The following is a 16,553-nucleotide window of genomic DNA, read 5'->3' on the forward strand; positions in this document are numbered from 1 at the left end:
CTGAACATTTTAAGCTGTAGCTTCTCGTATCACAATCCTGGACGTATAAGGTGCTTCATGTGTTGCTCATTACGATTTTCTTATTTTGAAATCCTCCGGACACATATATATGTTTATATTGTGAAGACATGAATTAACTGAAGAGAGTTTTACTGTGGGTAATATACACTGAGTGGCGAAACGTCATGGGAAGACACTGAACGTGATGGTTAATAATGAGTTGCTCCTCCGCGAGCCCTCAAAACGGCAGCAATACCGCGAGTCATCGACTCTACAAGGTGTTGGAATCGTTCTGGATGGGACCTGACCCGCGCATCTTGCAGTGCTACCCACAATTGGTCTTGTGTAGTTGGTGCGGGGTTCATGGAGCGTACACCAGCATCGATAGCATCCAATCAATGCTCGACTGGATTGAGATCGGGGGATCTAAACGGCCAATCCATGGTCGCAACTTCAGTGGAGTGCTCCTCCAACCACCTGCGTACCACCACAGAGCGGTGACATAGCGCATTGTCGTGTTGAAACATGGAATCTCCATTCCGGTACTCTACTGCCAGAAAGGGATGCAGATTGTCTGAATCAATGTCCACAAAACGTGCACCTGTCAGTGCTCCCTGCAGCCGGCCATGGGAGCCTAACTGCTACAATGAGAGCGCCATGCAGACCAGAAATGAGACTCCTCCCGCCTGGACACAACCTTGTTGACATTCAGGAAAACGGGGTGGCCTAGGGAGCGATGATAAGGGAACAGGGAATTGGAAGTAAAGTAGGGATGACATAAAACTATTAGTGCTGAACTGTAGAAGTACTGTAAAGGAAGGAATAGAATTAAGTAATTTAATAGACATATGCTTACCAGATATAGTGATAGGAGTTGAATCATGGCTGAGAAATGATATACTGGCTGCAGAAATATTCTCACGGTAATTGAGTGTGTAACGTAGAGATAGGATACTGTGGGAATGGTAGGAGCGATGTAATCATTCTGTGGAAAGAAGAATTTGTAAGCTACGAAAAAGTTAGAGATAACAATCATGAAATTCTAGCCGTAAATCTGATCTCTAAAGATAATAGGCAACTTGATGTCTTTGAAGTGTACAGACCGGGAAAGGGTAGCCCTGACGCTGATTCAGAATTATTTGATAAGATAATCAGCTATGTGGGAAACGATAAGGAAAGGAACGTGATTGTAGAGGGTGATCTCAATTTAACAAAGGTCGATTGGAAAGGTAATGCGAACGACAGGAAGCATGACCAACAAATGGCAAATTAGTTAATGTGAGAAGGGCATATGATACAGAAAATGATGGAACCAAGTAGAGGGAAAAATAATGTGGATGTGGTGCTGGTAAAACCCGATGAGCTCTATAGAGAAACCGAAGCAATAGATAGTGTTAGTGATCACGAAGCTGTTTCTGTTGAAGATTAAAATAAATGTGAAATAAAGGAAGGTATTAAAATTATGACCATTAAGCAGTACCATATGGCTGATAAAACAGGCATGAGGGATTTTTTTAAAAGTAACTATGATCGGTGTAAAACGGTAAGTAATAATTTAAACAGACTCTGCGATGGGTTTAAAGCAATTGTTGAGGAATGTGAGAATAGGTTTGTAACTTTAAAGGTGGTAAGGAATGGTAAAGATCCACAATATTATAACAGAGAAATTAAGAGAATACAAAGGAGGTGCAGGTTGGAAAGATATAGAGTTAGAAATGGCTGTGGAAGTAAGGAGAAAATAAAGGAACTCACTAGGAAACTGATCTAGCAAATAAGTCAGCTAAAGATAACATGAAGGCAAGCACAATTGGCGGTCATACAAATTTTAGTGAAAAATGGAAGATTACGTATATGTACTTTAGGCAGAAACAGGTTCCAAGAATAACATTCCAGGAATCATTAATCAACAAGGGGAGTGTGTATGGGAGGATCTTTAAAAGGCAGAAGTATTCAGTCAGCAGTATGTAATGATTATCGGCTACAAGGAGAATGTCGAGATAGAGGAGGTGACTAATAATAAAGAAGTATAAAAATTTACATATGACAACAATGACATTTACAATATGATGATGTTGTTTAAGACATCAGTCCACAGACTGGTTTGATGCAACCCCATGCCACCCTATCCTCTACTATCCTTTTCATTTTTACGTAACTATTGCAACGTGCATCTGCTCTAATTTACTTGTCATATTCATACCTCGGTCTACCCCCACAGTTCTTACCACCTACACTTCCCTAAAAAACAAAATGAATAAGTCCTGGGTGTCCTATCATTCTGTTTCTTCTTCTCGTCAAATTTAGTCAAATCGATTTCCTCTCACCAATTCGATTCAGGATCCCTTCATTCATGATTCGATCTATCCATCTCACCTTCAGTGTTCTTCTGTAACACCACATTTCAAAAGCTTCTTTTCTGATTCTTTCTGAGCTAGTTATCGTCCATGTTTCACTTCCATACAATGCCACGCTCCACACAAAAGTCTTCAAAAACATATTTCTAATTCGTATATCAATATTTGAAGTGAGAAAAATTCTTTTCTTAAGAAAGCTCTTCCTTGCCTGTGCTAGTCTGCATTTTATGTCCACCTTACTTCTAACATCATTAGTTATTTTACTACCGAAGTAACAATATTCATCTACTTCCTACAAGACTTCATTTCCTAATCTAATATTTCCTGCATCACCTGCCTTCGTTCGACTGAACTCCATTACTTTTGTTTTGGACTCCTTACCCAAGACTTTGACCATACCATTCAGCAGCTTCTCGACATCGTCTGCAGTCTCAGATACAATAACAATATCATCGGCAAATCTCAAGGTTTTGATTTCTTCTCCTTGGATTATGATTGCCTTTCCAAATTCCTCTCTGATTTCCTTTACTGCCTGTTCTATGTAAACATTGAAAAGGAGGGGGCACAAACTGCAGCCTGGTCTCTTTACTTTCTGGATTGCTGCTACTTTTTCAAAGCCCTCGATTCTTATCACTGCAGACTGATTTTTATATAGATTGTAGATAATTTTTCGTTCTCGGTATCTGATGCCAATCACCTTCAGAATCTGAAATAGCTTGGTCCAATCAATATTATCGAATGCCTATTCTACATCTACGAATGCCATATACGTGGGCTTGTCCTTCTTGATTCGATCCTCTAAGATCAGACGTCAAGTCAGAATTGCTTCAAGTGTTCCTACATTTCTTCTGAAGCCGAATTGATCTTCTCCCAACTCAGTTTCAACTTACTTTTCCATTGTTCTGTAAATAATAAGTGTTAACATTTTGCAGGCTTGAGACACTGAACTGATGGTGCGGTAGTTTTCATACTTGTCAGCACCAGCTTTCTTGGGAATAGGTATAACATTCTGCCGAAAATCGGATGGGACTTCTCCTGTCTCGTACATCTTACACACTGTGCTATGCTGGATTCCCTTAAGGCAGTCAGTAATTCAGAGAGAATGTCATCAATTCCAGGTGCCTTGTTCCTATTTAGGTCGCTCACAGCTCTGTCAAACTCTGACCTCAAATTTGGGTCTCACATTTCATCAGCATCAACAGCCTCTTCTTGTTCCAGAACCAAATTATCTACATCTTTACCTTGATTCAACTGTTGGATATGTTCCTGCCATCTTTCTGCTCTGTCCTCTTTCCCTAGAAGTGGCTTTCCATCTGAGCTCTTAATATTCATAAACTTAGATTTCCTTTCTTCAAAGGCTTCCTTGATTTTCCTGTATGCAGCATCTACCTTTCCTAGGACCATACAACCTTCGACGTCCTTGCACTTCTCCTTCAGCCATTCTTCCTTAGCTCCCATGCACTTTCTATCCACTTCATTCTTTAATCGCCTGTATACATTTCTGCATTCTAGCATTCTTGTATTTTCGTCGTTCATCTATCAGGTCTATTATATCCTGAGTTATCCACTGATTCTTAGTTGATCTTTTCCTCCTTCCTAACATTTCTTCAGCAGCCCTACTGACTTCATTTTTCATGACTAACCACTCTTCCTCTATTGTGTTTCCTTCAGCCTTTTCATTTAGTCCTTGTGCAACATGTTCCTTGAAACAATCCCTCACACTCTTTCTTACAACTTGTCTAGATCCTATCATTTTGCAATCCCTCCTTTCTTCAATTTCTTCAGCTTCAGATGGCATTTCATGACCAAGAAGTTGTGGTCAGAGTCCACGTCTGCTCCTGGGAAACTTTTGCAATCCAGCACCTGTTTTCTGAATCTATGCCTAATCATAATGAAGTCTATTTGATACCTTCCAGTTTCTCCAGGTCTCGTTCACGTAAGATACAAAGATACAGTAAGATTCAAAATTTGAAAACTAGAAAAGCAGCTGGCATTGATACGGTTTCGGGGGATATACTAAAGACAGTGGGTTGGGATATAGTACCATATCTGAAATATTTGTTTGATTATTGTTTACATGAATGAGCTATACCAAGCGAATGGATAGTTGTTATATTAGCCCCTGTGTATAGAGGAAAGGGTGACAGACATAAAGCTGAAAATTACAGGCAAGTCAGTTTGACATGCATTGATTGTAAACTTTGGGAAAGCTTTCTTTTTTTTTACTATATTAAACATGTTCTTGAAATTAATAACTGGTTCGATGGAAGGCAGTTAGGTTTTAGGAAAGGTTATTCCACTGAGGCTCAACTTGTAGGATTCCCGCAAGGTATAGCAGGTATCCTGGATTCAGGAGGTCAAATGGACTGTATCGCGATTGACCTATCCGAGGCATTTGATAGGGTGGATCATGGGAGACTACTGGCAAGAATGAGTCCAATTGGTTTAGACAAAATAGTGACTGAATGGGTGGCTATATTTTTAGAAAATAGAACTCAACGAATTAGAGTAGGCGAAGCTTTATCTGTCCCTGTAATAATTATGTGGTAATTCCTCAAGGCTGTATTATTGGACCTTACATTTTTTATATATGTATCAATGGTATGTGTCAGGAAGTGGAATCAGATATAAGGCTTTTTGCAGGTGATGTTATTCTGTACAGAGTAACAAATAAGTAACAAGATTGTGAGCAACTGCAAAATGACCTTGATAATGCTGTGAGATGGACAGTAGGCAATGGTATGATGATAAAGGGGTTAAAAGTCAGGTTGTGAGTTTCACAAATAGGAAAAGTCCTCTCAGTTTTAATTACTGCGTTGATGGGATGAAAGTTCCTTTTTGGGATCATTGTAAATACCTAGGTGTTAATATAAGGAAAGATCTTCTTTGGGGCAATCGCATAAATATGATTGTAAATAAAGGTTGCAGATATCTGCACATAGTTATGAGGGTGCTTAAGGGTTGTAGTAAGGATGTAAAGGAGAGGGCATATAAGTCTCTGGTAAGACCCTAACTAGAGTATCGTTCCAGTGTATAGGACCCTCACAAGGATTACTTTTTACAAGAACTTGAAAAATCCAAAGAAAAGCAGCTCGATTTGTTGTGGATGATTTCCGACAAAAGAGTAGCGTTACAAAAATGTTGCAATGTTTGGGTTGGGAAGACTTGGGAGAAAGGAGACGAGCTGCGCGACTAATTGGTTTGTTCCGAACTGACAGCGGAGAGATGGCAGGGGATAATAATCATTTCGTGTGGCTATTTGTAGCCGGGTGCAACCCTTGTAAGGCATACCCTCCGATGAGTGTGGTGGCATATTCGATGTGTAGGTAACAGCGTGTTATTGCGGTGGAGGATAGTGTTATGTGTGGTGTGTGCGTTGCAGGGACCATTTAGCCATGGAGCTGGACATGGCGTGGAATGACATCAGTAGACGAATAAGTTTGAATGGATGTTTTTAAAAGTACGAAAGATCACAATACGAAGATAAAGCTGGAATTCAAGAGGGAAAATGGTGGCAAATATTCGTTTATAGGAAGGGAAGTTAGGGATTTTAATAACTTACCAAGGGAGATGTTCAATAAATTTTCAATTTATTTGCAATAATTTAAGAAAAGGCTAGGAAAACAACAGATACGGGATCTGCCACCTGGGCAACTGTCCTATATGCAGATAAGTAGTGATTGATTGAAAGTCATTCCTCTCACTTCTTTGAATAAAGTAAGGTTTTCTGAATCCAAAATCTATGTGGTCCTGCGACAAAATAGTACTTAAAACGCCACTTCCCCTCGGCTGCCAGCTAATGTTACATTTCCGAAAGTGACGTCAAGAATCATAAGCGTTCAAACTCAGTATGTATGTCTACCGTTAAACCCGTTTCTTGATACGGGTACGGAGATGTAGTGAGCTGAGTTTTTATGGTGTGTTTTACGGCCTTTCTGAAGCCAAACCCAGTTGAGGAAGAATGAAAATTAAATGAATGAGGGTGAACAAAATTGGGTAAGGAGGTGAATGGAATCCGCTGAGGCCTATGAATAAGAACTGTCACAGCATTTGCCTACTACAGAAAACCATTTTCAGGAGAGCCATCAGTGGTGTTCGAATTCTCCCGTCTCCCGAATGCGGAGCTTGGCTCCATAGCTGTAGCTCATTATTACGCGCGGCCACTCCACTCAGTGGCAATCGAGCTCAGTACACTTCCTAAATTGTCCAAAATGCAACAGAAAATCTTGAAAAGTGTACTTTCTCCTAAGATAATTTTACAACTCTGACCACTTCAAAATTGTTGAGGGGTAAATTGTTGTTTTTGAGAGCCTAATTTAGTTGTGCAAATTACTTTTCGAATACACTTGCAAGTTGCAATTGTAGGTAATAGTGCTTTTTTGATCTGCGCAAAAACAATCAAATAATACCTGAGGTGAAAATTGCATCTAGATCTGTCCCTGAAATATCAACTTCTAAACGTGATTTGTTGCCTTTGGAAATCTTACGTTAAAATATGGGAGATAGTGGATATAATGCATGAATGTTGCTGGGCATTAACATTTAAACACGAAGATGGACGTGGTTCATCGCCACCAGATTTATTGAATAGAATACCCACTGCACAGAGGTGGCATGATTACTCTTGCAGTTCGGTAAGACGAGCGTACCATTGGGAAACCAGTACTGTGAGGCCGCACCAAATGCGGCAATAACTGCTGCTTCACGGCGTGGCATTGTGAAGAAGAGTCTTTGGGTGTCCGTCTGGGGTATTTTTGCCCATTTTGCTTCGGTACATGCCCAGAGTTCATCCCTTGTGGCCGCGGGTATCCACTGGCAGGATAGTCGTCGTCCGACCACGGACCACACGTTTTCGTGGGCCAGTGATCTGATGAACACGCAGGCCAAGGAAGTAATATTACATGTTGGTCATCCAGGAACTGTTGGAGGAAGTGTGCTAAATACGTTCGCGCACTATCATATTGGTACAATACTCAAGGCTGGTACTGAAGGTAGATGACGACACAGACTTAAACACCTCCAAGATCGCTTGTCAGTCTACGAGTGACACGGACTAAACGGGAACGGGACTAGAATCTGAAGGAACCCCATACCGTAACTCCAGATTCCTGGCCAGTATGAAGGCCATGCGTGAGCGACAGTGCTGCCAGACACAGGCCACAGTGGTGCTGCAATCAGAAGCGAAATATTCGTGAAAGAAAACGACGGTGTGTCATTCGTCCTTTCTGCCCCCAGTTCCACGCACCGTTGCTACTTCAGGCTTCTGTGATAAGGTCACAGTGGCAGCTACTGTATTGAGAGCCTGAATAACGAGCCGTGCTGCTGAAGATGGTGACGAACCATGAATGTGATGTGTCACATTCCTGAAATCCCCAGCGAGGGTGTATGATGTTGTACGATCCGTAATCGCAATGCTCTACAGACGTCTGTTCTTGCGCTCGTTGGTGAGACGGGACCGTTGGCATCCTGCATATCACTCAGCTCATCCCTCCTCGAACCACTGATCTCATATCCGCTTCTCTGTGTTTGCATTACTTCCAACGTGAGAACCAATTACACGACGGGATAACCCACAATCGCTATAGGCCACGTCTCTTCCGCGGTCAAAGACGGAAGCGTGTTGGTATCGTTGTCATGTTTCTCGACGTGCGCACTCAACGGCTCCCCGACGTCCATTTACATTCCGTTTATTATTGATGCCATTAACGGACAAGCTGCACTACTTGGCTGAACGCCTAATCACATCATTGTCCTACTTTTCTACCCCTAATGTGGGGCCCATCATGTGCCTGATTCAGGGTGTTGTAATTTTAATGACCCGACGTGTATTTAACCTTAGGTGATGTTAGTAGGTGAGCAAGTTTTGGAAGTCACGGAGCAAACAACTTCTTAGGTATGAACCTACAAATATACCTTAAAAGTGCAGGTTTCACACCTAGATGCCCTTAGAGTCTTGAGCCTGTTATGAGGACTGTTGCCTGAAATATAACGTGCTTCAAATAGCTGTAAACTTGCAGTCTGGAGACGTTTAAGTTCGAAAACTACCTTCGGCAATCCTGAAAATGGTTTTCGACGGTTTCCCATTTTCCCTGGAAGGAAAATGACCAGGCTGTACTTTTACTGAGGTCACCACTGCTACCTCCTCAGTGTTAGTTCTTTCCTATACCAACGATGGTGAGAGTCTACCTGTGATAATATGAGGTTCAACAGCGAGAGATAAAATAAATCCTGCAGGTATTTGAGTGTTACGTGGTCAGGTTGAAGGCTGTCTCAGTCGTAAAGCTTGGCTTTCTTGCCTGGATTAGCTGCACATTAAATCAGATACACACCGAGCTCGATAGCTGCAGTCGCTTAAGTGCGGCCAGTATCCAGTAATCGGGAGATAGAGGGTTCGAACCCCACTGTCGGCAGCCCTGAAGATGGTTTTCCGTGGTTTCCATTTTCACACCAGGAAAAAGCTGGGGCAGTGCCTTAATTAAGGCCACAGCCGCTTTCTTCCCATACGTAGGCCTTTCCCATCCCACCGTCGCCATAATACCTATCTGTGTCGGTGCGACGTAAAGCAAATAGCAAAATCAGACACATTCCCGTTGGTCTTCACTAGGCTGAGAGAACACCCAATCCAAACTTCACACCAGGGTTAAACATCTTGGCCTTTCCAGAAAGTGAACCTGGGCCTCCGGTACGTGACTGATATGCTATTCTTGCACCACGGGCTGGTAATGGGGATGTGCTGATGAACTAGTTGTAAAATAACAAATGTATTTCACAGAATTGTGTATTTGAGCTCACATAGCGCTTCATGTTTTAATTAATCAGATAAACGCAGCCTGTATCCGACTTATTGGCTGAATGGTCAGCGTACTGGCCTTTGGTTCAGAGGATACTGGGTTCGATTCCCGGTCGGCTCGGTGATTTTAACCTTCATTGGTTAATTCCAATAGCTCGGGGGCTGGGTGTTTGTGCTGTCTCCAACATCCTTGCAACTCACGCACCACACATGTTACTATCCTCCACCACAATAGCACGCAGTTACCTACACGTGGCAGATGTCGCCCACCCTCATCGAGGGGTCTGCCTTACAAGGGCTGCACTCGGCTAGAAATAGCCACACGAAATTAATTATTAATTAATGTAGTCTGTTAATAAAATTGAGTTCCAAACTGCATGAGCTCATCAACTAGGGATTATATTCTTACTGCCTGGCCTATGGTGATTTGAAAGCAGTAGCGTAGCCAGGATCGGCCGGTGGGATGTTCATAGTTACAAAATGAGGTAAAAGATAATGAAGGTGGTTGTGCGTGTGTGGTGCTCCTATGCATGACTTGTCATTATACGGACACTGATACAAGCGAATTATGTTGATATTCAGATTGCAGTACCGGTACACTACACAATCGTACATTAATGTACAGAACAAGTACAATATGATAAAGTTAGATGGAAAATGTATAATGTCCAGTAGCGGACTAACTATGTTGGTATTATGAATTTGCTCATTCGGGACGGGTATTTCAGGTTCTCTATGGGAATTAACATCTATATCAATAATATATGTTCAGTTTACAGTCGAAAATCCAGCTTTCGAAGCTTCATAGCAAATAGATTCAACAGATCTGTTTAATGTTTATTCAGTTCACTGTTAATTGTCTCCGGCTCGATGGCTAAATGGTTAGCGTGCTGGCCTTTGGTCACAGGGGTCCCGGGTTCGATTCCCGGCATGGTCTCGAACTTTAACCATCATTGGTTAATTTCCCCGGCATGGGGACTAGGTGTATGTTTTGTCTTCACCATCATTTCATCCTCATCACGACGCACAGGTCACCTACGGGACTCAAATCAAAGGACCTGCACTTGGCGAGCCGAACCCGTCCTGGGATCTCCCGGCACTAGCAGCCGTACGTCATTTCGTTTTACTGTTAACTGTCACTTTATGTTTATTTTCTTTTTGGTAAATATTCCATTGGGAGGGCTGGTTCTAACCCCCCACCTGGCTACGGCCCTGTTTGGAAGGAAATCTAGCAAGAATTTTATCTTCATCTCTGTTTACAATTAACGTGATGTAAGTTCGATACGTATATTTTTGAACATTATGTAGGTTTCTCCTCACATAACATCAGAGGATATTTATTCTCATGTTCGCAATTCAAAAAAATCTCTTTACTTTTATCCCCATTGAGCTCTTCGTATTTGAATCATATTGCTGTGGAATTAAGGTTATTCTCTAACTAAAGTGTTATTACAAAGTCGTAAATACCATTGCTGCTTACGACTTCTGTGGAGAATGTGCAGTAAAACATATTTCCTTCTGCTCTCTCTATGATTTAACCGTATCAATATTTTCTTAAACTGAGCAATAACAGGAACAATTCCTTATTCCATTTAAAGGGGGAGGGGGGTAATTCATAGTGTCTTTATGTAACCCCCAGCTTCTAACCTTTAAATTGAAGCTCTACGCTAATGGATTTTCTGCTTCCTTCCGTTGATTTACTGTTCCATCACGTTCCTTTCTACAACTATAGCTCTCTCTGTGTGTGATTTTTTTCCATCCGTACATGTCGTAATTTTAAGGTATAGAAATTTCACATAATGATAGAGTCTGAATTGTACAGATTCTAAGAAACAGGAAGCATGTGTCTTGTTCCACGTTCGGTACAGCTAAAATTTATCGCAAGAGTTACATGGTTAACTGAAAGTACGCAGTCACCAAGTTTGAAGCTCTTGAGAGACTGTGGTTTGCAATGGCCTTGTACTCTACCGACGTCCTCATGCCACACACACACACACACACACACACACACACACACACTGCTGTTCAAATCAAGTGCTCTGTGCATTATGACACTGATTTCACTTGTTTAGTTATACACTTGTTTTCTGTAAAGATTGACTCATTGTTCAATGCCGAATGAGGACTTTGATGCAGAAGCTGCAAACATTACTGACCTCCGATCCAAGAAATGACGGCTGGGTGATCAAATAAACCACAGCCTTCAAGGATTTTCTCTGATGGTAAAATTTATTCGTGCAACGTCTAAAAGCTGATCCCAGTTTTAGTTCTTTCCTATGTAAGCAATAGCGAGAATCTACCTGTGTTAATATGAAGTAGAATAGCAATTTAGAAATATATCGGTAGCTTTATTTTATAGTTACATAGGACTCTCTACCAAAAAATTAGATTCTGACAGCACGAATAGTATTTCACGATCTACAAACCTATTTTACTATCACGTATAGTATACTGTGGGATAAACAGCAAAACATATTAAGTAAAAATCGTACTTCCAAGAAAAAAATATTGTTAATGTATTTTATCTGATTGAAATTCATTTTGCGAGATTTAGCAAGGAAAAAAATTAGATAATTCATTTAACAAAATCAACTCGTATCACTTAACGGATATCATAAGTGAATAGAGCGGGAAATAACTCATAGGGCAGTGTGAAAATGTCAAAAATTCAAGAAATTAGCACAAACGAGGGGACTTAGGCTACTCCTGTTCATAATCGCTTACTTTGCCGTGCTGTAGGCAACTTAAGTATATACGGCAGACGCGCACAGAGGTTTTTATATCTCAATTGATCATCCTACGAACTTTCATTGCGATCGGTCAGGTCGAAACCAAACAGTTCCCTTTTGAGTGAATCCGGTGCTACTTGAAAAATATATTATTATTATTATTATTATTATTATTATTATTATTATTATTATTATTATTATTATTATTATTATAACGCCTTAGCTACTGAGTGCATCATTTGATTGGACGTCTTGTCTGCCTGATGGTCAATTTCGACGTTCCTTTCTACCCGACGGCAAAAGATGGGATAATTCCTGGGAGATCTGTGGTTGAGATAGAATGAACTTTGCAAGGGTATCACAGAATATTTTTTACATGCCGACATCGTACGACAGAATGGACATTGTTCCACCGTTAACAAATTTCATTTTCCCTGCCGGGTTTGAACCCACGATATTCGGATAAGAAGGCCGACACACTGGCACTGCTCCACAGAGGAAGCTATTGGATAAGATAGAAGTACGCCACTCAAGTGTTGAATCTTAGTCTTTCTAGTCATTAAATTACCTTCTGAACTTTTAGACCATTTAACAATAACTATGGATGACAGACAGTGCTAGGACATCGGATACCGTGTTTTCTGAGAATGGAATTTTCTTATTTCAAACTGCGTCTTGTATCCTCCAGTGTTCATTTCTGAGTTGTTTCAAAACACAGAGTTGATCCAGGACTCCTCTGTCATCATCGTGATATTTACACACAACTACGAAAAAGGTTACATAAGTTTTACAACAACAGATGTCCGCCTAGGTCTAGTAGGTAGCTAGCAAAACACTCAATCACAAGCGGTGCCTAGGGTAGTGGAAATGTTCGCTTTAGAGCTGCTGTAGATTATGTTAGTCTATTAATTCCATTTTAACTTCACGAGGAATGGTAAATGACGAGGAACGTATCCTACTTTGAGGTCTGGAGAGCTCTGATATCGTTGAAAGTGTCGTACAACGTCTAGTTCATATCCGCAATATTAGGCGCCAGTGTAAATGTTTCCTCACAAGGAGGTTGAACATTGAAATTAGGCTGGTGCGAAAATGATTTCCTTCGGAATAGGTACATGATCTATAAAAGATAATAATTAAATTTCAGAAAGTGGTCGTTGTCAGAGTTTATGAAATGATCAAAAGCACCTTTAAATTCAATATGCCCGCCCCCTCTGGCAAACGAATGAATGTAAAAATTGTCAGTTTATAAGGAGAGTTTAAAAAAGTTGTAATTGCTCATGTAAAATACATGTTCATATTTTTCTGGCTGGTTATAGGTGTTAGCCATACAGAATCAACTACAGGTGCGAGACTTTGTCAAACATCGGATCTTTTATAAACTATAAAATCTAGACCTTAACTACAGAATCCCAGATTCGCTAGTTTGTCACTTTTGCTAGTTTGCCGTGATTATCATCGGAACCATCGTCACCGGGAGAATAGTTCGGATCGTCATCGGAGAGTCTTCGTGCTCAGATTCAGTTTCTAAACGGTTATCTTATCCGCTCTCATCTTTTTCAGCTCGTCAAGAATGCACACACACCAAATACACTCCTCCTATTTCATTCTTCGTTTATCCATTGTGTCCTAGAAAGCCACAGGCATAACAACTATAAATCAACAATCCAGAATGAGCAACCCTCCCACATACGACATCTAAGTACCTCTTACATACTAATAATGCGTAAGTTTTACGTACCAACGATAATGATTCAGTACTAACAATACGTAAAAAGCGCAGTGCCTTACCGAAAATGAACTCTCCCGGCATTCGCTCCCCACGCACGCATCTAAATGCTATGGTGGCATCATTCTCATTGATCAGTGGAAGCACTGCATGGAGGTGGTCTGTTAATGGTAACGCGGGAAGAAGCAGTCCGCAGTTATATGACGCATACAGGTTAATTTTACGTGTGTCAGTATTCTAGGCTTTATCTCCTACTTACCACATTCCTGGTCAAAGGCAGATGCTTTTTCGCAAAACTCACAGGACAATTTTCAAACGTTCTCCTCTGGGAAACGATTCACCATTGAAACTAATGTGGCAATTTCATCAATAAGAATGCTATGTTATGACCTCGAAGTGGGATGGGCTCCTGGACAGTTTATTGGGTTATTTCTAGAACGCGTATTTCAGTATTGGAGGTAGCTGTGAAGTTGTAGAGGCGCTGATTCAGGCTGCTCTTACTTAAAGTCATGATTGAAATTATTAAGTTTCCAAGAAGAATCAAATATTGGTTATCGAACTGGTGTTTCACGAGATAAGATAATCTTTATTTGTCTAATTTATTTCACATAAAATTATTTCAAATAATTAGATCTTAACTTCTCATTACTGCAAGTGTTGTTACCTCTGCTGAGCCTAATATGTATTCCAAAAGTGTGAAAGGGAACTCTTTAAAATATACTAATCGTAGGCTATTATGAATACTGCTGTGATTTGCAGAAAAACAACTGTTGTCAGTTCATAATGTATCCGATGTTGGAAAAATATCTTGCCTTCACAACGTGACAATCATTGTTACTTAGTTTGCTTGTTACGAAAAGGGTCTCCTGATCTCTTTTCTCGGTCTTTTCCCAATTTATTGGCACTTGTGTGTTTTTAGGCCGGTTCTATGGTCGTATGCCCTCCTGAGTATTTTCGAGTGGCTGAAGGGTTGCGTGACGAATACGTTTTGTCAAGTTCGTGGGTGTGATCTCTAACCCCTACCAACCTTCCTCTGGCGTTCCACAGGGATCACTGTTGGGGCCTATTCTATTTTTTTTTCTAAATGGTTTTACTACAGTCGTTCAGAGCAGTGAGTGTCTCTTGTACGCTGACGACTGGAGACTATACAAAGTCATAGAAGAAGACAGTAAGGTGATTATCTACAAGATCATCTGAAGCAAATATACGTGTGGTGTGATGAGTGGTCCCTTAGAGTACATAAGTTTAAATGTGGTGTCATGTCATGTACTCGAAAATTAACACCTCTGTCTTACAGATGCAGAATCTGTGGAGAACGTTTCAATCGCGTGGAAGGGTTCAATGACCTAGGTGTAATTCATAGAAACAGAAATGGCTTATCCTTTTAGAAACAAATCGATAATATTATATAAAAATCTTTCAGACTACTGGAGTTTGTCAAAAGAAATTGCACGGATTTCAGTGATATTGCATGTACCAAAACACTGTTTTGTTCCCTGGTGAGACCCTCCCTCGAGTATGGTTGTTGGGTGTGGCTCCCCTGTCAGAAAGGCCACACACAACATCTCGAGAGAGTACAGATATGGTTCATGAAGTAGATTAGTTTTGTATTATTGGGCATGCCACTCTCCTCAAGAAGGTATGAAGAATTTGTTAAAATTCTCGAAATAAGTACGTTGGCAACACGCCGGAAATGTGCGAACGCAATGTTAGCAACTAAATGCTTGAAGAATAAAGTGGACTGTCCGGCTGTACTGGGGTTGATTCCACTTCATGTTCCAAGCAGGTGAACAAGGCAGAAATGTACATTCCAGCTGCCCAAATATAGGACGGCTGCACATGAAAATTCTTGGTTCATGCAAGATCCTAGGGCCATAAATCAGCTGGAATGTTGACTCGACATATTTCACAACCCTTCCACTGCAATTCGGAAAGCTCTTCCCAAGGGTGGAATGTGATAATTTTGTAAATTACGTGAATTATTACGTGAATAGTCTGTAGAAAACATGTGAAGGTGTATATCCGTATGTTTGTATATATATGTACATTTGTATATATATTACTAGCAAGGTACCCGTGCTTCGCTACGGATTTAAACTGCAAGTTATTATTCAAAATTTTACATTTTGGACAGTCCACTGTCCGATGAGCCTGTAAAATAGCCCTCAGTTCGTACGTCAAATGGTTTTAGGAGCATAATTATTTATTTTCTGATCTAACACTCATTTGAATTCCATACGGATTTAACATGTAGGATGTTAAAAGTTAGCAACCTGTGATATTTTGATTTTGTTTGTCAAACAGTAATGGAGGAATGGAGGAATGTATATTTTTTTAAGTGATGAATGTTTGTAAATATTTATTAACATCTAGGATATAGAAGACCACCCTTCATAAGAGTCCGAGGGAAAAAACCGACCCTGGAGGGTAAACAGATAAAGTAGAAAAAGAAGTACGTCAAACGGTTTGGAGGGTTGAATAATTTCGTTTGCTGAGCTAACCTCATTAAAAACTTTAGGGGTGGAACGTTAAAATATATTTCACTTTTCACACCTAGGTTTAAAATATATACGGCTATTTGGAATTTTGTCTTCGTATGTTAAACCATTTCGGAGGAAGGAAAGAATATATTTGTTTTCGGAACTTAACCCCCATTTACCTCTCTGGGCAGTTAAATTTGTTTCAAACCTTTTGTTATTTAACGCCAATGATATGATTTGAAATTTTAAATTCATAATTCAAACGGTTTCATATAAATGCATATTTTTGTCTTCATTCCTCACCCCAGCCAGAATTCCCTTAGGGGTGTATTGTTTGAAGTCCAATTCGTATTTGCATCCTCATGAAAATAATTCAACTTCTTTTACACCACCCTTAAGTAGATTACCCTTCCCCCTGGTGCCCCGCCGCAAAATACGTGTCTTTATTTCTAAAGGAGATTCCAAATACCAATT

Source organism: Anabrus simplex, chromosome 2 (genome assembly GCF_040414725.1).
Source record: "Anabrus simplex isolate iqAnaSimp1 chromosome 2, ASM4041472v1, whole genome shotgun sequence".
NCBI classification, from domain to species: Eukaryota; Metazoa; Arthropoda; class Insecta; order Orthoptera; family Tettigoniidae; genus Anabrus; species Anabrus simplex.